Raw genomic sequence first — 23,895 nt, 5'->3', positions numbered from 1 at the left:
CGTCTTTACAAGAAGTTACTGAAGTATGCTTTCAATGTAGTACAAATTAAACTCGCTAGATGTCGCTAATATCAAACGTTTCATTTGACAGTTTGAAACGCAGATACTATGGTTCTCTGTCATTCGGGTTACCTACGTTTTACACAGATGGCGCTAGTTTAATCGGACCGTAACAAAAAGTTTTCATTATGTATGGAGTTCCAGTCTGTAGACGTTCCATTTAATTTTGTCGGGTAATAGGGAAAACAACCTTTGAAGTCAATAACAAACCGTTCGTGTCTATGCCATGTATTGTACTGGCAGTAGTGGCAGTTGAGTTTGGCATGAGTGAGGCAGTCTTGTGTCGCATTGACTTTGAGTGGTTGTTATGTTGATCTCTAGTGGATTCGCAGTGAATTTGTGTTTTTAACAGAATTGTGACTGAAAATGCTAAAGAAATGTAATGCTTAAAACCTTATTGTAACAGTGAAGTGCAGTTTAGTTATTCTAAGTGAACGTTATTGTGTTAAACTTGACGGGCGTAATTCTGTGCTATTATTTAAAGAATAGCCGGCTTACCTTGTTGTGGTGAGTGTATGATCGATATTTACTCCCATTTATGTATTATATTAGTAATTATAGAGGCATGCCGGTGCATATAATCATTTAATGGGGTGTTGCGTCCCAACGTGGTTTGCGAACAAAAAGCTAACCGTCTTGAATGAGGAATGGCCATCGCATATTCAACGACGGCATGGGAATCGTATAAACCGTTGCTATTGTTTTTCCTATTAGATTACTCATTTGTATAATCGTCGTCCCTAGCAATTAACATTTTGTAAAGGATAGGAATGATTTCATAGTGATTTAAGGTAGCCTTTGTTTTTAATTGATTAGTTTATTACTTTTAATTGTTTGCTAAGGATGTGCCGGTTATAAAATTCAAAAGATAATTATTGCCGTGTTTTCAAGCAACTTTATTCCTATCAAGGCACGCCAAGTATCTTTAGGGTGTTAAATTTAATTTTAGTTAAATTTACCAGTTCCAACATTGTTGGCTGCTAGCTGAGGCTTCATATGTAAAAGATTAATTTTACATATCAGTCAAAACCAGTGCGAGACCCATCAAAGTTCAAAGTTCAAATATACTTTCATGTAGGCCTAGCAACAAGCACTTATGAATGGTAAATAATATGTACATATATATTATCTTAAGCTTATTATCAGAGTAATTTATTGATGTTAATATTATTCCATAATAATATTGAATTATTATACAGATCAATTTCCATAAAGCCCCAACCATGAGGTATTTTGGAACACTTCTTTAGAAAATTATTACTTGTTCTGTGTTAACAATTCAACATCTGTTTGTGTAGTACATACAATAGACAAAGATATGTTTTAGCCATTAAAAATATTAAAAATATAAAACATTTATTATTGATATAAAATATGGAGTTATTGGATAGCCCCAGTTTATGGTTTTAAAATAGTAGATTGTTAACCAAGGGATGAAAGTCACTCATTTCTGCCGAGGTAGTTTGGCACTGGAACGCAGTGAGAGCACCAATAGTCCGAGGCTGAAATGATGCCTTTCACCTTAGTTAAACACTACTTTTCATTTCGAATACTAGAAAGTAAAATGCATGTTTTTTTTTTAAACTTGACTATAGTATTTCTTGAGGGTACTTTCAATTAACAATTTAGGCAAAAGTATTGTTATTTATCGAATGGCGAGTTAAATATCAGAATGGAAATTGTATAACAAATCCATTTAAACCCAACTTCAATTGCTTATCGTAAAAAAATCATACTTGGGACGTAAAATGCTCTAGTGCAGAAACATATCATTTTCTGCACACCTTTAGAACAACAATTTCTGAGCATGAGAAATGAAATAGTTATTTACGATACAAGTGCGGAAAAGAGGAAATTCGAAACGAGTGGCGATAAATTAAAACACGACCGCAGGGAGTGTTTTAAATCGACTCGAGTTGCGAATTACCTATTTGCACGTGTATCGTACAACGTTTTACAGTACATATGGCTATTTAAACTTTCGACATATGCACGAAAAGTGCTCTTTTACGCACTAGTGCGAGAAAGTAGCACCATATGTACTGTAAAATAATAATTATCTACCATAAGTAATTCATTTGTAGACGGGAAGAACTAGATTGATATCTGCTGGCCTTTGTTTTTGGTTACTATCTAATTTATATTCAAAAAAATATAAGTAGGTATGAACAAATATTTGTGTTCATCACACAACTAAATGCCCTTACCGGGATACGAACCTAGGACCATCAACTTCACTACCCACTAGGCCAGACTGGTTGTGAAATATTTTGTTAGGATTATGGGCAAAACAAAACTAGGTTTATGAATGAAATAAAACTATGAAAACGGATTTTATTTCATGAGTAACTATCGCGGTAACCGAAGACAATATTAGGTTTATGAATTTCAACTTCAAATTACTTCAGCTAGGTATGAAAACATAAGGAAATAATCACCTTTAAATATGAATTTCAATACATACAGTTTATTATAAAACAGAATATATGCATATGTAGTAAATTTTTTTTTTTGTAGTAAATTGGCAACACATTCTTATCAAATTAATATAGAAATCTAAAAACTTCAGTACACAAATTTCAAATATGTTCTGTACTGTCATACATAAATTAAATTCAGTTTCGACTTTAGAAATTGGAATAAGAATGTTATTTCTTAAATACTAAACTAAATCCAGAATGAAAACATTTTAAATGTTATGTATCTACTAATAACTCAAACAAATGTACCCTGAAACAACTTTCTAGCCGCTCAAATATTTTGTCATAAAAATATCATCACTTAATCTTAAAAATGACAAGTACAGTCATCCAGACATTTATTTTTCTTGTCACTTGTGTCTGTAATGTTTATTTTAACACTTCACCACCCTCGGTTAGGGTTGACTTGGATGACTAATTTCCATGGGGAAGGGAAGAATTATTATGATTACAGGGTATTTTTTGTATGACTGGATAAACATGGTACTGGTAAATGGAGATTTCCTTAAAGAAACAGAAAGTGTTATTTTGCTAGATGATTTGGGGTTTCATGTTTATACTGATTTAGAGAAAAGATTTCTTACGATGACAACAAAAAAAAATGTTAAGCATGGCTCTTAACAAGTTTTTATAGTATAGTTGTTGATTGTAAGTACGTGAAACACATGCGAGTTGCTTATTCTTAAAATGTAGCCGAACCCGGATTTTTTGCCGAAACCAAACCTTCGGCCTGAACATCATTTTTTAGGGTTCCGTACCCAAAGGGTAAAAACGGGACCCTATTACCAAGACTCCGTCTGTTCGTCTGACTGTCACCAGGCTGTATCTCATGAATCGTGATAGACAGACTAGACAGTTGAAATTTTCACAGATGATGTATTTCTAAAAACAGAATAATATAAATATGTAAATGGGGCTCCCATACAACAAACGTGATTTTTTTGCTATTTTTTTCCGTGATGGTACGGAACCCTTCGTGCGCGAGTCCGACTCGCACTTGGCCGGTTTTTTTGGATCACAATACGGCTGCTATAAATTTAATTAGCAATCTTGAGGCCTTTCTTGAGGGACTGGACTGTATCGATTCAAATCCTGAGTTTTTGACTATCGCTCGATAGAAAAAAAATCACAATCATACCTATTAGGTCTAAAATGCACTTTAAAAATTTGTAACAAATTTAATTATGCACAAAAGCAAAAAAAATGTACAAATTGCTTCTAAAAATCGGCAATATCAAGTTTGAGGGGTATCGATTTTTTTTTTAAATTTTTTTAAACGTACAATTTTTTTTTTTTTTTTTTTTTTTTTTTATTATCGGATTAACAATTATTATTATTCAATTAAAAGTAAAACTAAAAGTAACTAAGAATAACAACTTATAAATAAAAAAATAATAATTAAAAAACAAAACTACTCTTAATTAAAAAACATCTAAATAAGGCCCCCGCGGCATTGTGCCAAAGATGCTGGCAGCATTCCCTCGCTGAATGGCAATACTTATGCGCTGCGAGAGAAAGCCGCCAGCTCTCTGGTCACCGGTTGCGTCGACGAGCTTTTTGCTAAGTTCTTTAAAAAGAACTTTTGCGCTTGGACCCCACGGCCCCAGTGTCTCGACACCAAATGCCACAAAGTGGTATTGTGGGCCGAGACCTCGGTACTTAGCGAACTTTTTGCCTTCAGCCGCCTCGGCAGCCGCCCCAGCCCTGAACGAGGTTCTTGGTAGATGGGACGGAGCTAGTGTATCGACGCATGTGGCGTCCCAGACCAGCACCCGTCCCATCTTCCACGGGACCAGGGTCATACCGTCCGGTCTCTTGCCGTCGTCCCTCAAAAAAAAAAAAATTAAAATTAAAAAACATGTTATTTGCACTCCCGGGCACGCACTTCATCTCGCTCACGCTTACGCTCAGTGAGAGAGAGAGATGAACGCAAACTTACTGGACCTTAAGCTGTTAAAACAGTGAAAGGGTCAACAACGCGCAGGTGACACCTGTGTAGTTGTAAACCCGTACCTATAAACGGTTGGTACTTACATAAACAAACATGGTAGGTACCTCTTCGGAAGGCATTAAGGCAAATACATTAATACCTAACAAGTTAAAGCATTTTAAGGGTTAAAGCAGTTAAGGGCATTTTCTATGAAAAGAGACCTTATTGTCGATGGCGCATACGCCGCACAGCGTCGCGCTCGCGCGGCATTGTATTTATTTCGGAGCATCGTTTATAATGGCGTAAGCGCCATCGACAATAAGGTCCCTTTTTATAGAAAATACCACAAATTGTGTCAAGGTGTCAGTTAATAAATAATAAATAAATAAATATTAGGGGACATCTTACACAGATCACCTTCCCCAAACTAGGCAAAGCTTGTACTAAGGGTGCTAGGCGACGATATACATACTTATTATAGATAAATACATACTTTATATACATTAGAAAACCCATGACTCGAATAAATGAAACTAAGCTCTTCGTTCGTTTGTCCATCTATTTGCCTTTTACTCGAATACGACAAGAATGATAGAGAGTCAGATAAAGAAATTACGATTTTCGGGGTAGGCCGGGCCGGCCTTATACACTCATAAGACCCAGGATATTAACCTTCAGCTAAATGATGACGTCATATCCCCCATTACTATTCAAATTAGCCTAATAAACCCTCACCGCACGAATTGTAGGTAATATTCAGAGAGCGTAATTTTCATAAAAAAATTAATTAAGATAATACGTCACGTTAAAAATTTTAACGTGACGTATTATCTTAATTAATAATAAAGGGAGGAGGGGCAATTTGAGGTATTTTAACTTAAAATACCTCAAATTGCCCCTCCTCCCTTTTAACCCCTTTATGGTCCCTTTGTATAAATTAGGTGCAGAGTAGTAACTATTTATTAATCTGTGGTGCAGATAGGTAGTAGGTTTTTATTCAAAGCCAGATAGGTAGTAGGTTTTTATTCAAAGCCGAATGATTTACTTCATAAATGTATGAATGTGCCATTTTCAACCAAAAGGGTACTTATTGTCGCTTGTCAGTAAGGCGCTATTTCCATATAGCTTCAATTTGATTTCTAATTGAAGCTATATGGAAATAGCGCCTTATCGACAAGCGACAATGTGGTACCTTTTGATTGAAAACGTCACAAATGACAGTTAATTAACGTAGTCGTCAGATCTGAGAGCCACCATCGCCATCAGATATTTTGGAGCGGCCAAGGTGCTTACAAATATCTGAACACGCCTCTATTGTCAAGGCGTTAGGGTGCGTGTTCAGATATTTTTGAGTACCTCGGCCGCTCCCATATATCTGATGGCGACTGCACCACGAAACACGATAATCGAAATTTCGTTACACCTGCCTGATGCCTCTCTATCGCTCGAAAATGCAAAACAAGATGCAATAAAAGAAATAGATGACTAAATTTTGATTTTTAGTTTCGCGGTAGGCCCTCAGGGTTCCCTATTTTTTTATCTATCAAAGACACATGAAGAAGACAGAAGGTAAATATACCTAGTCGTAAAAAATCTGTATTAAAACAAGGCAATTACTCATCATCTACCTCGCGTTGTCCCGGCATTTTGCCACGGCTCATGGGAGCCTGGGGTCCGCTTGGCAACTAATCCCAAGAATTGGCGTAGGCACTAGGTTTGCAAAACAATGCAATTACTCATTGAATTTAAAATCTTCTTGAGGAAGCATATGAGTGTAAAAATACAGTCAATGATAAAAGCTTATATGTCATGAATCTACTTAGTATAAAACTGGATTAGGCATGAGTGGTGGGGGGAACTGTCAGAACGGAATAGTCTTATGTATCTTTCAGTAGGAGTAGCAGAGACAGCATTATTATTGTTTGTCTTTGTTACAGTCTCAGTAAATTTGTATGGTTTATGGTGGGCTACATACCTAATTTTTTAATTATGTTATTCTTATTATTAAATAAGAAATGTATTAGCTATGTACAATACAAGTTTATTTCGCCTTCCTTAGGATACTCCCTTATGCATAATACATAAGATGGCAGTATCCTCCGTTTTAGAAAGTCTATTAAAAAGATAATACGTTGAAAGATGAATTCGGCGAAAACTAGACCTACGGCGTACAAATTACTGTAAGAACTAACGTAGATTTTTTCCTAATTCGTTGTAAGTGATACCGATTAAGCTATAACAACAAACCTTATTATATCCACTAATAACATACTTACTATTTCCTTCACGTGCAGGGCAACGCCCCGCCGTTTTTTTTTTCAACGCGGTCTTACAGACGTTAGATTAAAAAGACTAGCCCGGTTTAAAATTAACACGGACATACGCTCGTCTGGCGTTTTGAGCATCCAGCTTACTCCCAACTACGGTTTTGATATGAAAATTTTGAATATCCTGACAAAAGACCGGACCCTTAAAACCCTGACATCTCTTGGACGGTAATTTCTCCAAAATCCCGCCCAATATAGCCCCTTTACATAGGCCTCTAAAACCAAACCTTTCGGGGGCCAATAGCCCTTTAACTCGCTACTATAGCATATAGCTATAGCATAAACTTCCTTTTCCTCTGCCCGACTCCAAACTTTCTTCTGGTTAGTTGAAGTTTCTAAAAAACCCTGACACTCGCCAAGTTCCCTCACAATCCTGACCAAGGACCAAAAATCCTGACATGTCAGGGGAAATCCTGATGTTGGCAACCCTACTCCCAATGCACTGAAGTTGGAGCGGAGCGAGGATTGTTCGAATGTACGTATTGGCTGAGTACTTAATATTAACGTGACTGCGCTTGCGTATGTTTAATTGGTTCGATTTTAATTTCGTCAGATTTTGATAAAATTTGGTAAATTTAAAGAGCTTCTCATTCTGGGTGGAGTAAATATGAAATCTCAATTTGGGACAAAATAATTGTATGTAATTTTTTATACGTTTTCGTAACTCGGAGGAAGATTCTGTAGGACATACAGTAAAATTGCGCTTATATTATACAGAATAGAAAAGCAGTATAACTCCTATATTCTATACCAACATCCACCAAGATTTTTGAAATCTGACGATAAAAACTATAAAAAATTTATTAGTTATTTGATAGTTGACAGATATTATGTATACCTATCAAAATTTGAGCTCCCGAAATCAGATTTTTGCTACGCCGAACGCGATATTGCCGATATTCGCCATTAATTATTTAACCCCGTAATATATTAAGATACCGAATTGATATTACATATTTGGTATGCCAATATTAGCAGCAAAACGTCTATAAAATGTTCATTAAGTATTTAATTAGTTGTACATTTGCAACAACCCTTACTGACAACCTTTCATCATCATCATCATCACTTAAGAGCTTTGCTCTTGTCGGTGGAGTAATTGCCAGTCCTTTCTTTCCTGAGCCAGTCTTTTGATTTGCTCGTACGATGCATTCTCTTTTACTTGGCTCAGGTATGTGATTCTAGGCTTTCCACTGCCTCTCGTCTTTTCAATTTTTCCTTCCAGGATGTTAACCTTTGATCACTAGATATAAATCGGCCTGTTGTATCAAAGTTTAAGTCATCTTTTTGCATTTTTATCGACAACAACTTATTCTGCTCTATACTGCACGAGATTAAACCCACGATTTTAGACTGCCACATATACGAAATGTTAATTGAATTGTCACAAACTGCTTGAGGCAAACACTTAGCGAGCTGTATTTAACCGTCCGAAGGCATCGTAAATGCGCTTCCAAACAATGCTATCTCCACATCTGGGGCGGTTGAGTCAGTGTGACGTCACTGGACCACATATAAGGTGGTATGGAGATTTGTGAGAAGTAATTACTTTGCCCGCTTTTTATTCCGCATTTAGAATATACATACGGTCTGCTGGATGGTAAGCGAGATGTAGACTATTCACGCTTGCAACTTCACTTCATAGTATTTATTATACATATTATATATATGAAGGGTACACGGAAAGAAAATGTCTAGTCACTTTATTCAGAAAATGAAATGTTCATCTCAAAATGTAGAGCTCTTAATGAACTATTAGTTATATATTTTGCTATCACTGTATAATATATGTAACACAACTTTTTTTTTTGTTAAAAAAGACCTGGTAACGGAATTACCATACATTTTGACATGGTTCCAAAATTTTCAACCGCTATTACTCAAAATGTTACTTGTTCTGACATGACTAGACATGTTCTTTCCGTGTACCCTTCATATTTGGTATAAGTATGAGGATGTAATATTAACAACGGCGCCTACAGCTTAAGTGACAAATCCATATTATCCTGCCATATACAATTCTGATATTATACACCAGTTTAAAGACCTCTTACATCACCAACAGGTGTATTATAGTCGCGCTTATGATTTCAATAACGACAGGATGACACATGGTTTTAGCGTGTGATAGTACAAGTGCTTTATGTTATGTTTGGCGATATATTAATGCGAATACTTTAGCAGAATAAAATAAATCAAAACATACATGCTATAAATGTTTCGCCTAGGAAACTTCTTTCCTCCAACCATAATTACCAAAACTATCACCATTAAAACGTGAATGAAGAAGGAATATCCCATCAAAAACATAAATGTGAAATGAGAGCCAAGTTCAATATTAAGAATATGCATCGTTGTTGACTTCGCCGGAAAAAGAATTAAGATCTATATGGGTACCAAGTTCTAGTTCGCTTGGGATGTAATTAAATTTCAGGATTTGACTTGGCTGCTAGAAGAAAAATCATAACCAAGATAACGGTATGCTGTAGGATGATTATGGTACAAAAAATTAAAAATGAGTCGGCAAAAGTATTAATCTTCTGCTAAATATTATGCTGCAAAATGTATTGGATGCGTAGTACTAGTAAAGCCAAGTAATAGTAATGCAAAATTATCATTCGACTAAAAGTGTTTCTGCGATACATGGTATGCGAAGTGTAATATCTGACAAACAAAATTATGCCAGCTAGATGAGGGTAACCCGGTTCGTGTAACACACGGCCGCTGCGTCGTAGTCAGTTCTCTTCTTTTGAACTTGGCTTGACACGCTGCCGCGTGTCTAGAATAAAAAAAACACCACTTAAGTAGATTAAGGTTAACTATACCTAAACGGGATTGTCACACACTATATAAACGCTTCCCACATTTTGCCGATTTTCCTAAAATAACCGCCAATGGAGCCATTTACGTCATTTGTGTGAAATCCGTGTCAGTATCGATTGGTGATATCATACAGAGAAATCAAGTTCTTTAAAGGACTTGTTTGTTCGGTCGGACCGAGTCTTCAATGACGACACAACCCAGTTCTTTATCTATCTTCTGGGAACCGTAGCGAAATTTGCTCGAGAAACTGAACGTACTGACGTAGATATATGTCGTATCGTGTCGTAAATATATGTCACCAATTGCGACTAATTTACCTTGCGATTGGATCATTTACTGGGACATAGCTGCGCTTAAAGTTGTATATCTGCCTTGGTAATCTTCATGTATAGGTATCTTTGGCTACACACATGCGAGGCAAAACGTAAAAAATAAGCATTTGATACCTAACTTTCAATGTACACTCAGCTTACTTATTTTCGCACATTATTGGAACAGTTGTGTCGTTTTATTAGTGTTTTATGTGCAGCATCCGGTCCGGTCCCATGGACCAAAAAATGTTTTGGTGTAAGGGTTGTTACACCAAAACATTTTTTCGCTCAATCGAAGAAACGATCAATTTTAATTTTAATGGTTTGATTACAGCCAACGGACATAACATAACGAAACTATGAGGTTCGTTTTGGCTACGGAACCCTAAAAAAGAGATGTCGGGATGCATAACTTGTGCATAATTGCAGTGCCAAGCAAGTTTCTCCGATTTCAAAGTTTGAAAGGTCTGCTGAGTGCTGACACAACATCATGTAAACATCTCACCAATTAGCAGTCAAAGCAGTTTTCGCGTTTAAAAAACGAATTCACTCCAATTTTAGCGAAAACTCGTCGATTTCAGAATCATTTACCCCGTGACTTTAAAGTTCCTGACATTAACGGTTGCTAAATGCCTCGTTTACGTAATTAGGTTGTAAATCACTTGACATGGTTCAAAACGAGGACGTCGGTGCGGAATGTTCGTTAAAAACTGCGAGATTACGAGCCCTCGTTATGAGTTCAAGCTTTGAAAAAAAACCTGTAAATATGTTCGTGTAAATTTTGTATTAACCAGAGCTGTCTGCTAATGAAAAATGAGTGTCATCATCATCAAGAACACAAAAAAGTTGACCAATAAGTTGATACATCGGTGTTCAATGCCAATAACAACAATAAAAAGAATATTCGTTGATCGATAAGATAAGACATGATAAGATAATATTTTATTGTTTAACTGTGTGACAATAACACAATTAACCAACAGGGTGGCCCTCATGTCTATTCACTATGGTTGGACGATGATACAAGAAAAAAACATTTTTATTTTTATTCCCTTTGTACTCTCACAACAGAACAACTTGAACAACACAAACCAGTTCTTAATATCATCCCAAACATAGCTAGAAGTATGCTTATTATCCAATAACATGTACCTACCTATAAATTCGTATTTGGTAATAACCAGTTAAATAATTAGAGTAATTTCAACGCATATGGTTGCAAGATTAAAACGATCGCACAGCATTTGCTGGTACTGGTACCATAACTCGTTTTTACTTAACCATAAACTACAATGTTACCATAAAGTAAAATTCCGTTACAGTTTGAAATTAATTAACATTTGTAAAGTGCGCTTGACATACATTTGTGGTTTTAATGAAAAACTTGCGCGGGACAAGATTTTTCGTTGTAAAAGCGCTGGTTTGAATTAAAGATTTCGGTGGCCCAGTTTGGTCGAGCTTTTTAAATGTTTATGCCTGATACAATCAACAATGTTTTGGTTCTAAAAGCATTATATAGATTCGAATTGCAAGATTGACCACGATCTCCTTATTTTGACAGAAAATAAAATTCCTCAACGATTAAAATTCACGCTTCAATAGTCTTTTCTAAATGAAAACGCAATAATTTTAAACCAAGCGCCTCGCGCGAATTTTTTAAATGTTACAAAGAGTTCCCTTTGTTTCAATTAAACTTTTGTTTCCCGTTTTTGGAGCCGTTCCTTTTGCGGAGATTTGTTAGGACAACTCGTGCAAATATATTCCTGTCTTGCCCTAAAAGGTAAACTTCGAGTAAAAGATCTCATAGTCTGATACATCCTTTGTTTACCGCGTCATGCCACGCCTGTCACCTCCAGAGATGTCATTGCAATCGCCTATCGAATGTGGGAGAGTTCATCGATCAGGTTCAAGAGAACCAGTATTGTGCACTTTTTGATTACGCATAAATGTTATGGAATTCGAGGTCACATTATCCTGGTGCCCAACTGGACTCACTTGCACTCACGCAACCCGGCTTAACCTTTTAAATACGCGACAAAATTAACTTTTCGAGTGGAAATTCGGCGGCGGACAGTCAGTGAACTCGAAAATTCGGGAATTCTCATTTACCGAATATTAATAAACCCGCTATCTGGGATAATCGAGAAATGTCTATTAAAATGTTCAATGCGTACGTAATTAAACAAGCATGTGCATCATACATTTATGAAATTTGCCAGTAGTATGTACTAATTAGTTTTTTTTTTTCTCCTGTGGGTCTATACCCATTTATTTATAGACGCGAAATTTATACGGCAGTGGGCGGGGCGCATTGCTCGTAGAACTGATGGGCACTGGGGCTGAAAGGTACTCGAGTCGTGATCACGTATCAAAAGATGCAGCGTAAACAAGGCCCTAAAATAATGTAGACCGACGATATAACGATATTTAAAACCGGCCAAGTGCGAGTCGGACTCGCGCACGAAGGGGAACCCTTGCGTACCATTACGAAAAAAACAGCAAAAAAATCACGTTTGTTGTATGGGAGCCCCATTTAAATATTTATATTATTCTGTTTTTAGTATTTGTTGTTATAGCGGCAACAGAAATACATCATCTGTGAAAATTTCAACTGTCTAGCTATCACGGTTCATGAGATACAGCCTGGTGACAGACAGACAGACAGACGGACAGCGGAGACTTAGTAATAGGGTCCCGTTTTTACCCTTTGGATACGGAACCCTAACTAGAGATTTGAAGAAGACCTTTGATCAGCAGTGCTGGTCTTTCGGCTGACTTGATAATAATGACAATCATACCGCGTTATATAGGTACGTCCTTCCGTTAATCAGACCGGTAAACAAACAATCACAATTCTTCTTCACATTCATCAAATCAAACAGAAACAGCGTGGGTTCATTCACAACAATAGAATAAAATAACAATCTTGATAGCGTACCAGTTTGCCAGGTTTCCGCGAAAGAGGCCAAGCGCGACAATCAACAGAGATCATCGGCCAAACTAACAAGATCCATCAAAGATGACTCCGAACCCATCATTTACTTGCTTTCTTGGTGGTTCAGAGGCTCAAACATAACTGGTTCAGGTGGCAGATTTGACCAGTGAGACAAGATCCTTTGTCAAAATACATTATTGTATGCTTTATGAGGGTCTTTATAGCCTGGTCTATTAGACAATTGCAACCGTGGTAATGACAGTTGCATTAGGTTGCATCATCGGGTCATTCAATTGTTTACGTAATAATGTTGATTTAGTTGTGTTCCATTGTCGTACGTTATGGAAGTAACTTGTGGTGATCATTATTAGGTAAACGACGGGAAGGCTTAGGGCAAATGAGGTCTTACATTTTGCAACAAAAATGACTAAAGTCAATGCTAAAGAAGAAACATCTTTTTCGAGAATTTAAAAAGAGAGAAGTCGCAGCATCGCACACTTTGTTGATCAAACTTAAAAAGGTTACAATATGGATTGTTCCTATGATGAAATCCTAACTTCTGGTGGAGGTGACGATTGTAGGTATCTGAATAGTTGAACAGCATAATTAGCAGCGAAATTAAGCTAATAGATTGGCTACACACTCGAGAATGACTCAAATAGTTAACGCCAAGGAAGGAATAGCTTTTCCGAGAATTTTAAATATAGTTGAAGAATCACAGTCGTTTGATCCAACCCGAGAGCGAATTCGTTGAAAGTTACATGGGCTTGATCTTGTGTTTTGGTACGTGTAGATTTAAAACTCATCATCATACCCCGGATTTTTGGGTGCGGGAATGTTGACTAGCCAAAAAATAGGTAAAAACTGTAAAAAAGAAACTATGCATTTCTAAGCCCGTTTGGAGCTTACTACCTATTTTTTATTTATAGTTTGGTAACTATTTTACAATAAACAAAATTATAAACACATTAAACACACGAAATCATTCCCGCACCCAAAAATCCGAGGTTAGCTCATGTCATGATGTGTATTAATCATTTAAATAACTAGCCGGGATGACCAAAACCTAACAAGTACCAAGAATGTATAAGCTTATATCGATTCCATAATATTCTTTATCTGACGACATCTCTTACATTTCATAATCTTCTTAAGACTATGAAATACTCAGTAGATAAAGATAATGCGCATTCAGAGAAATAAGTTGCATTGAAAAATAATCCAGACTCCGTCTTTCCCGTGGGACAGCCTACCAGCCGTGGTCACAAAAAGCGAAAATTACACACCCCACGTGGAGGGTACTTAGCAAAACAAGTTCTAGATAAACTCGTGTCCTAGTTAATCGAGCTGCGGTTGCGGGACATGCCCCGTTTTACACTTGGATACACATTTGTTGCAGGTATTGATTTTCAATGTAATCGGGGAATTAAGCAGAGAACAGCGAGAACGGGGACAATTTACTGTGGACCTTCTGCGTTTCATATCAATGACTTAAGCAAATGTAAGTATTTAATGATAATTTGAATGATTAATATAATTATACTTATATTAGATAATCGAGCTACACACGGTAAGGCCGGTAAGCAGGTGTGTACCATACCTTCATTGTATTCGAAGTTTTCATTAATTAACTTCTTCTATTTCGGGACATCTTCTATTTCGCTTAGAAACTGACTTCTGATTTACACCACAGTTTCACTTTAGGGCCTTAACGATCTTCTTCAAAATACTATGTCTATATTGTCGATCGTATGTTTTCCGGATTCATCGCAAATTAACAGTTTGACATTTTCCTGGGATGCCCGTTATCCGGGACCACGACCGGTAAAATCCGCGCGGAAGCCTCAGAATCAAAGATAAATAAATTAACTCTTGATAGACTCACAGGAAAACTTATTAGGTATTTACTATGTGTTCATAACACGAAAGTTTTATCTTCGTCATCTTTGGCTAAACAGCATTGATTATGACGCAGAAATGTAATAGATATGACCTTGAATACCTTATACAAAACACATGATCACGAATGTAATTTTTAACTTATAGAAGGAAATTATAATCTGAATAAACTTTTCAAAACAGCGAAAGACGCGTTTGAGTTAGATGTTATCAAAGCAACTAGTTAAAGTTAAAGTTATTCCTTTGCGGATATTTTCCTTAACGGAATGGTTACCTTTATCTAAGCGGCAGAAAATCCACTTAGCGGCAGTTATGCTCGCTTCGAACGCGGACTCTTGCTAGTAGAATGTTTCGTTTTCAGGGTTACTTACCCGATAGGTGCTAACAGGAATCCTATTATTCTTTGCAGTCGCGCAGTTCTTGTCTGTCAGCAATCAGCATATATCGCCCAAAACAAGAAAACTTAATTCTACTGCCGCTATTCTTGTACTGACGGTTTTCTTCATAATTAATAGACTAAGTCTGCTATTTTATTTAAAATTACCAACATTTTAAGTTAGTAATTTTAAGTAAGGATAAAACTGAAAACAGACCAGCACCAAATGCAAAAAACTTACACGTCTGGGTTTTTAGTTAAAAACTGGCTCACATAACCCAGTTATTTTTCACAAACAAAGAAAGTAGCGCGAACCCAAATTCAGGGCTAATGCCATGAATTCGGGTTAATACCCGAATTCTCCCTGAAAATCTTTAAAGCCAAAAATCTATTTGTTACCAAACAAAATAGCTCAGGAAGGGTAGGGTCGGACATTTGAAATGTTTTGTTTGTCATGTGGACGTTTTAGTAAGTACGTTACTTATTGTAAAACGGGATTTGTTACTTCGATAGAATTTTGTGGAGCATGCGCGAAACTTTATATATTTGTGGTGTTGTCTCTGTTGAAATTCTGAAATTGTAGAAGTATGGAACATTTGACTGTATCGGTGGTCAATAATAGACGTTGACTATTTACGCAGAAAAATATGTGATAAAGACACAGCGCATTGCTCTGAACAGCTTGAACTAACCATGGTAGATTTTAGGTCTTTGGAGGTTCTAGGTTAGTTAAACTATCGAAGTTCTTATTTTGAAATGTCGTTGACATTTAAGGTGTTCAAGAAAACATAATATTCCACAAACAGTTAGTTAGTCGGATCGTTAACTTTTCTAGTAAACACTCGTACACGATCACGCTTGATGGACGCCTAGAATTTGCAATATTAGCGTGAATGCCGTTTTAATTGAAGTTTCCTCTCATTTGCGACTTTTTAATGATTAGTATGTACATTAGTATTGTCATTATCATCCTACTAGCGTTTGTTCCGTATTGTAACGGGGCCCGCTTTTCTACTTTTCTCCTTCCAGCTCGCTCTATCCCGGACATCGTCTTCAGCTAACCCACAGGCGTTACATATTTACTCTAGTTAGTATATATTTTTATATGCCACAGCCTCATGTGCAAGCATAGTATTATGTCGAAACGTATTTCATGTAACTGAGTTAAAGGATGGACAAAGACTTAATTTATTTTAGTGTATTTTGCGTGATTGACACGTAATGGCCTGATGCTGTGAAGAGGGTGGTTGACGGCGACCCATATGGCTTATGACCACACACTATGGAGACGGAGCATACATGGACGCGATCCTCAGCACTGAGGGACCGAGGCAGAAGAGATTTTGCGTAAGAACTGATATTTCTGCATACCTACGTAAATTTAAACAAGTTTCCCGGATAAAGTGTACTGTAGTAGAAAATGTAAGGCAAAACTTGAGCCTTGTCAAGTGGGAAGAGTCTTACGTAAGTGGAAAATGCGCCTTTTTATTCTTGTTAGCTTTCCGCTGAAATATTGCGACATCTTTTTAAAATCTTCAGAAGTTTCTCTAATGGAGTGCTGAAGAATTTCAATAAACTTTAAATACATCATTTTCTTTTTATTAAGAATGTAACGACCTTTATTTCAAGTACTTTTAGACGCGTTAGCGAAGGTCGCCGTTTTAATTCTGGCATTTTGTTTTCGGATGTCTACAGGTCGAAATTCTTAACCTATTCTGGTGAAATTTTGCGACCAGGTTCTGTGATAAAATAGTTTTTTTGTCGATCCAGTTTTTGGAAATGTTTCAAAATGTGAAATTTGGCATAAATGACTTAAGCGCCAACCTCTATGGCGCTAAAGACCATTGTGAGTTCAGTTCACTGTGATAAAGATTCAACGAACTAAGTATTTAGCAACTTTAGTATAAATTCATTTCTTTTGTTCTAATAAAGTTTCTCAAATGTTTGTACAAATAAAGCTGAGTAGCAGGCCAAGGCCCATTATCCGGGCTTTATTTCGACGACTATTGGATATTTGAAACTATGACAGATTTCTGGGCCAATCCCTTGCCTTATTACTATTCCAAAACGATTTATTCAGCCCCTAGAGTTGGCTTACCGGAACCACCTTAATGTAAACGATAACTAACGGGCCAATTCGAACGTACACTGACATCAGAGTTATATTTGAATCATGTGATTCAGTTATCGTGCGTCTCGCCCGCGCTATTCAATACAGTTACAGTTACGGACAAGTTTCATTTCATTCTGATGTCAGTGTACGTTCGAACTACGAAGGGACCTGTAAGTCCAAATAACCAAACTCCGCGGGTCGCTGGGCGTAAACGTTGGTTTCAATCAATTCATTAATTTCGCAAACGGTTATTTAATTATTTTCTCAACTTATTCAATTATGTAAATTTATTTGTCAACATGAACCGGGATGTTAGAAATACAAGCAACTTGAGGTTTGTCAATCAATCACTGCTCGTTTAATGATATTTAGGTTTAAGAAAACATGTTGTTTATTTAATAAAGGAGCGAGGCTATATAGCAAATTATATGGATCTAAAGTTTCGTATCCGGTATCCTATCTATGCATGTGAATCTCAATCTACATATTCATATAAGATTGCTGCCTTAAAATAAAAAAGAAACGTTTAAGATGCAAGTGGACGACCGCGCTAATCCGCGTTTTCTTACAAGCTTATTCCTCTATTTCATTTATTTTTTAATCCATACTTAATATTATAAATGCGAAAGTGTGTGTCTGTCTGTTACCTCTTCACGCTTAAACCGCTGAACCGATTTAGTTGTAATTTGGCACAGAGGTAGTTTAAGTCCCGGGGAAGGACATAGGAGTTTTTATATCGGTAATCATCCCTAAAGAGAGTGAAAAGGGGGGTGGAATTGAGATTTAATGAATTGCCTGATAATTGATGTCAAGCAATTAAGCTTATTCTCAAATTAAATGATTGCTATTACACTTTATCCAGGCGCTAAACTTACTCTAGCTGCTGTTACTGATTCCACGCAGACGAAGTAGCGGGCAAAACCTAGTTATTATATGTATAAGTTAGGAGCTACTAAAAATGTCTATGCAGTTAGTTTTAATCTAATAAAGTAAACGAAGGGACATTAGCTACGGTTAATATACGTAAAATTGTTTAAACATATTTTTCATAATTTCAATATCCAGAGTGGAAAATGGGGATTACGTTTGTATGGTCAATGGAATAGTATAGTCTTTTAAAATAACTGCAGCTATTAACGCCAAGTGCCGATGACCTGCGTGAAATCCAATAAATTAGTGTGACTGATTTTAACGAAGCGCTGATATTGTAATAATGGTGTTTTCGGCAGCCTTTTCCCATCCATTGTTAGACTTTCCTCTTCAGTCAGGCATTCAGAGCTCTCAATTGTTGTTTTGATTAGTCGTAACCTCACTATTAATTGCCTCTTTTCAAAGACCCGATGTTTTCGTCCTAATGAATATTCCAAGAGAAAGTTCTTCTTAGTTTATTAATTAAAACATCAAACGGCGATGTTTCGTAGTAGATTTTTTGCCACACTTTTCGTCAAACGGGCTTTAATAAGTTTGTCAAATTGAAGGACAGTATAAATACCTATCTGGATAGGTTTTTGGAGTTCATGTGGGGAGAAAGATAATTATTTTACTTGCCTTTTTAGATTCTTAGATCTGGTTGGAAGTCATAGAAATATTTTTGAGGAATCCACGAATTACGAACATTAGGAAACCCAAGCTGTAAGCTATCCATTAATTTTCTTCAAATTTAACCATCGTTTCAACGACTTCAAAGCCAAATAATTAAAAAACTTTATCCAATTCAACCGCTTTAATTGAAATTAGATGAATAAACTCCGCGAGCATAACGTTTAATCCTCAATTATTTCGCGTACTTACTTCCTCGATTCGTTAACTTATTAGCACTGGAAATAGCTTTTGTTCTTAAAGATTTATTACATTGACCTTTATCCTATTAACATTAACTGTAACAGCGTGTTCTGCAAAACAAGAACCACACGGTTTTGTTTTCATTACGGCATTGTCATTGAATGTGTTATATCATTTGACCGAGACTCTGTGGGAACTGTTCTATTGTCTACTACTTACTTGTTATTGACTTTTCTTAATTTCCCGTTCGTTCACTATACTGAGCAAAAATCACCTTACCTAACTTTACGAGAGATAATGGGACCGACTGATTTATTTTTGTCTTATGTAAGTTATGTATGTATACACATTCTTCGGAAGTGGGGGATGGTCGTAACGAATATTTGCTCTATTTGACAGATATGCTCAGATTTTTTGAACGTTGTGATATGCAGTTTGCAGCACTCCATCCATCCTACCTGCTGTTGTTGTAATTTAAAGCAGTCAGCCGTTAGCATCATTCAGTAGCAATGCAGTGATAACTCGTATCGGGTATTGGAAAGCAAATTTGTGATATTGCTAAAGGCATCTTTGTATGTTGTTATGTATAGGTATATGTAAGTTTATTTTCGGTAGTGTGTATTATTTATCGCTATATTTTTTGTTTTAAGTTACCTATTCTGCTTTTTTTTTGTTCAATGCCTGCACCTATCACTGTTTCTGTTTAGCCTGGTGGTTGACTGGTAGAGAATGCCTTTAGGCATTAAGTCCGCCATTTGTACTTTATTTGTTATATTGTGCAATAAAGTTTAAAAAAAAAAAAAAAAAAAAAAATCTTTACCTTTAGGTACATTCACTTGCCAAAGTGGTTTCGGGATTGTGAGTACACAATTAACGTAGCAGAACTTTGTGTGGCATTTTTCTTTTTTTGTCAAATCTAGTTAGTGTTAGCGGGGTTCGGAACGCGCCCGAACTGACAGCGCAGCTGTCATGAGAGCAAGCTGTCAAGATGGCTTCCCGCCTTACCCACGGAAGCGTCGGTCTGAAGCATTGTAGTGTATAAATGGTTTACTCAAGACCTAGTGCGTTTTAATGTTATTATTAGTTACGTACAATCGGGGACATTGGCGGTGAACCACCTTAAAGGCAAAAGTCGTTTAAACGTCTTGCACAAACGGTCAGGGGATATCATAAAAGTGATGACCAATGGCACTTAAAAATGTGTGTTGAAAAAAAAAGTTAACAGGTAAAGTTTATTGCTGTCCATTGTCTTTGTGACGGGCGGAATTTGCAAACTAAGATAAGGAATCCAAAATGCATCCTAATTGGTTATCTTTTTGGGGAGGCGAAGCTTGGCCTAAACAACAATTAAGTAATAAACTGTCATTACTACCGGTGTGAAGTTAGCGGCCAAATGTTGGCGCCAATCAGCCGCCAACATTTGGCCGCCAACTTCACACTAAAATTAACCTACCAAATTAAGAAGTCCGTAATAAATCTCCCCATACATAACAGAAATGGTATAAACATAAATTATTAATATAGAAAAATAACTATTTACTCAACGTTAAGGAGTGCTTAAGGCAGTGTCCCGTTAAATCATGATATTTTTTTCACCTAACTACTAGATCGATGATTGGGGTCGCACTATATATGTCTCATTAGATATGTCATAGGCAATTCAAGTCAGCTTTTAGTAGAGCTGTACCTCGTTTAGTTTGGACGCTATGAGTCAGCGGCCGAAATATGTCTGAACTTGTGGAGAATTATGTGTTTAAGATTTAATTTTTTTCACCTAACTTCTAGATCGATGAATTTGGTCGCACTATATATGTCTCATTAGACATCTCATAGGCTATTCAAATCAGATTTTAGTAGAGCTGTACCTCGTTTAGTTTGGACGCTATGAGTCAGCGGCCGAAATATGTCTGAACTTGTGGAGAACTATGTGTTTAAGATTAAATTTTTTTCACCTTACTTCTAGATCGATGAATTTGGTCGCACTATATACGTCTCATTAGACATCTAATAGGCTATTCAAATCAGATTTTAGTAGAGCTGTACCTCGTTTAGTTTGGACGCTATGAGTCAGCGGCCGAAATATGTCTGAACTTGTGGCGATCTTGTTAAGATTATTTTTTTTCACCTAACTTCTAGATCGATGAATTTGGTCGAACTATATATGTCTCATTAGACATCTAATAGGCTATTCAAATCAGATTTTAGTAGAGCTGTACCTCGTTTAGTTTGGACGCTATGAGTCAGCGGCCGAAATATGTCTGAACTTGTGGAGAACTATGTGTTTAAGATTTAATTTTTTTCACCTAATTTCTAGATCGATGAATTTGGTCGCACTATATATGTCTCATTAGACATCTAATAGGCTATTCAAATCAGATTTTAGTAGAGCTGTACCTCGTTTAGTTTGGACGCTATGAGACAGCGGCCGAAATATGTCTGAACTTGTGGAGAACTATGTGTTTAAGATTTAATTTTTTTCTCCTAATTTCTAGATCGATGATTTTGGTCCCACTATATATGTCTCATTAGACATCTAATAGGCTATTCAAATCAGATTTTAGTAGAGCTGTACCTCGTTTAGTTTGGACGCTATGAGTCAGCGGCCGAAATATGTCTGAACTTGTGGAGAACTATGTGTTTAAGATTTAATTTTTTTCACCTAATTTCTAGATCGATGATTTTGGTCGCACTATATATGTCTCATTAGACATCTAATAGGATATTCAAATCAGATTTTAGTAGAGCTGTACCTCGTTTAGTTTCGACGCTATGAGTCAGCGGCCGAAATATGTCTGAACTTGTGGCGATCTTGTTAAGATTTAATTTTTTTCACCTAACTTCCAGACCGATGAATTTGGTCGCACTATATATGTCTCACTACACATCTAATATGCTATTCAAATTAGATTTTAGTAGAGCTGTACCTCGTTTAGTTTGGACGCTATGAGTCAGCGGCCGAAATAGGTCTGAACTTGTAGAGAACTATGTTTAAGATTTATTTTTTTTCACCTTACTTCTAGATCGATGAATTTGGTCGCACTATATAAGTCTCATTAGACATCTAAAAGGCTATTCAAATCAGATTTTAGTAGAGCTGTACCTCGTTTAGTTTGGACGCTATGAGTCAGCGGCCGAAATAGGTCTGTACTTGTGGAGAACTATGTTTAAGATTTAATTTTTTTCACCTAACTTCTAGATCGATGAATTTGGTCGCACTGTAGCGGACCGACACGCGAATGAAATCGCTACCGCTTATGAGCTTGTGCAACCGCAAATCACGCTACATCCATACGTCACCTATTGTCCGAGCGCAGCTGGTCTGCGCCTGCGCACCCGCCTTCCTATAGCCTGCTCAGTCGATCGCCGTTCAATGCGATCCTAGCCTTTGCCTAACTCACACGCGCGCTTGCTTTGTATCGAATCACTCTTTGCAATTCGCTTTGCAGTCAACTTTGTTTTTCGCTTTGTGTTATACTTTGTTGTGCTTAGTTATTTCCTAATTTCCTATTCAGTGTTTATTATTTCTCTTCTAAATTTAGTGTTCTTTCTTTCGTTATTGACTAGACTTAAATTGTGTTTATTGTAAATTCCTTCTGTGATATTTAAATAGTTAATTAAATAGTTATATAAATTGTGCCGCGCATTTTTTCATAAGGATCGCATTCGCTTCGCTCCCTATTAGCTAACGCAAGTTATCGAGTTCGATTCTCGATTGTTTTACCTTGTACCTACACTGGTGACAACCCGACTTTGGACATCATGTCTGGCGGTGATGGAGATGGATCTGACCAGCCGGCACCGGGAGCACAAGGCAACGGCGGTGGAGTAAATTCGAACCTTGCTGACGCGCCAACCGGCGTAATCATACCGGGCGGTGGTCCAAGTACAGGCGGTAGCGGAATTCCCAGTGAGCTGTTTCGTGTTGGTGTACGTATTCCACCATTCTGGCCAGAGGAACCTGAGGTATGGTTTGCACAAGTTGAACTCCAATTTGAACTTTCAAACATCACAAGCGACGGTACTAAATTTAATTTCGTGGCATCTCAGCTGGACCAGGAGTATGCAAGGACGATGAAGGATATTTTAGTTAACCCACCCAAGACAGGCAGGTACGATAAATTTAAAAGTGAGCTAATTAAGCGCATATCAGCGACGCGAGAGAAGAAAACGCTTCAGCTCATTCAGCACGAAGAATTAGGCGACCGTAAACCGTCCCAATTTTTGCGTCACTTACGAGATTTAGCGGGACCCACCATTCCTGATGAATTTATTCGTACTATTTGGGCGAGCCGTCTGCCACCTAATGTGCATACCATTGTTGCTTCGCAGCCAAGCCAGAATTTAAGCGACGTTGCAGAATTGGCGGATCGAGTCAATGACGTCACGCAGGCTTCGGCCCAAGTCGCAGCCGCTACCGTCAACCCCGCCCCAGCAGTCAACGCCACGCCAGGTTCCACCTTAGAAGCCAGGGTAGAAGAGCTCACACGGCACGTAGAAACCTTACTCCGTAATCAAGGTACTTACTCCCGCTCTCGCTCCCGCAGCAGAGGTCAATTCAACCGTCGAGGTTCCAGGTCGAAGTCAAGGTCACGCCAGAGATCCCGTGAACGGCCAGACGGACATCCGCATTGTTGGTACCACTACCAGTTTGGGGGCAACGCGAAGAACTGCAAGCCTCCATGCAATTTCAACCAGTCGTTAAACTAGAACGGCAGCATTTAGTGGCCGCAAATGACTGCCCCGTGTCAAAAGGCCGCCTGTTCGTGACAGACCGCAAAACAAAGGTACAATACCTAGTCGACACAGGTTCGGACTTGTGTGTGTTTCCGCGGTCAGCCGTCCGGGTGCCTCCCAACAGC

At 37.4% G+C, this 23,895-nt stretch overlaps 1 protein-coding gene across 3 annotated transcripts in view; it reads left to right on the top strand.

Moving 5' to 3' along the window:
- Positions 1–210: 210 nt before the first annotated feature.
- LOC134751392 (IQ motif and SEC7 domain-containing protein 1) overlaps positions 211–23,895 on the top strand; it is a 262,666-nt gene continuing 238,981 nt past the window's right edge. For 2 of the 3 annotated variants that reach the window (XM_063686772.1, XM_063686771.1), the window contains exon 1: positions 211–571. The gene's annotated coding sequence lies outside the window, so the exon portion shown is untranslated. The remainder of the gene's footprint in view (positions 572–23,895) is intronic. The other variant, XM_063686775.1, reaches the window with a different exon arrangement.

This window comes from Cydia strobilella, chromosome 22 (genome assembly GCF_947568885.1).
Source record: "Cydia strobilella chromosome 22, ilCydStro3.1, whole genome shotgun sequence".
Taxonomy (NCBI): Eukaryota; Metazoa; Arthropoda; class Insecta; order Lepidoptera; family Tortricidae; genus Cydia; species Cydia strobilella.
This window is presented reverse-complemented; position numbering and strand designations above follow the sequence as displayed.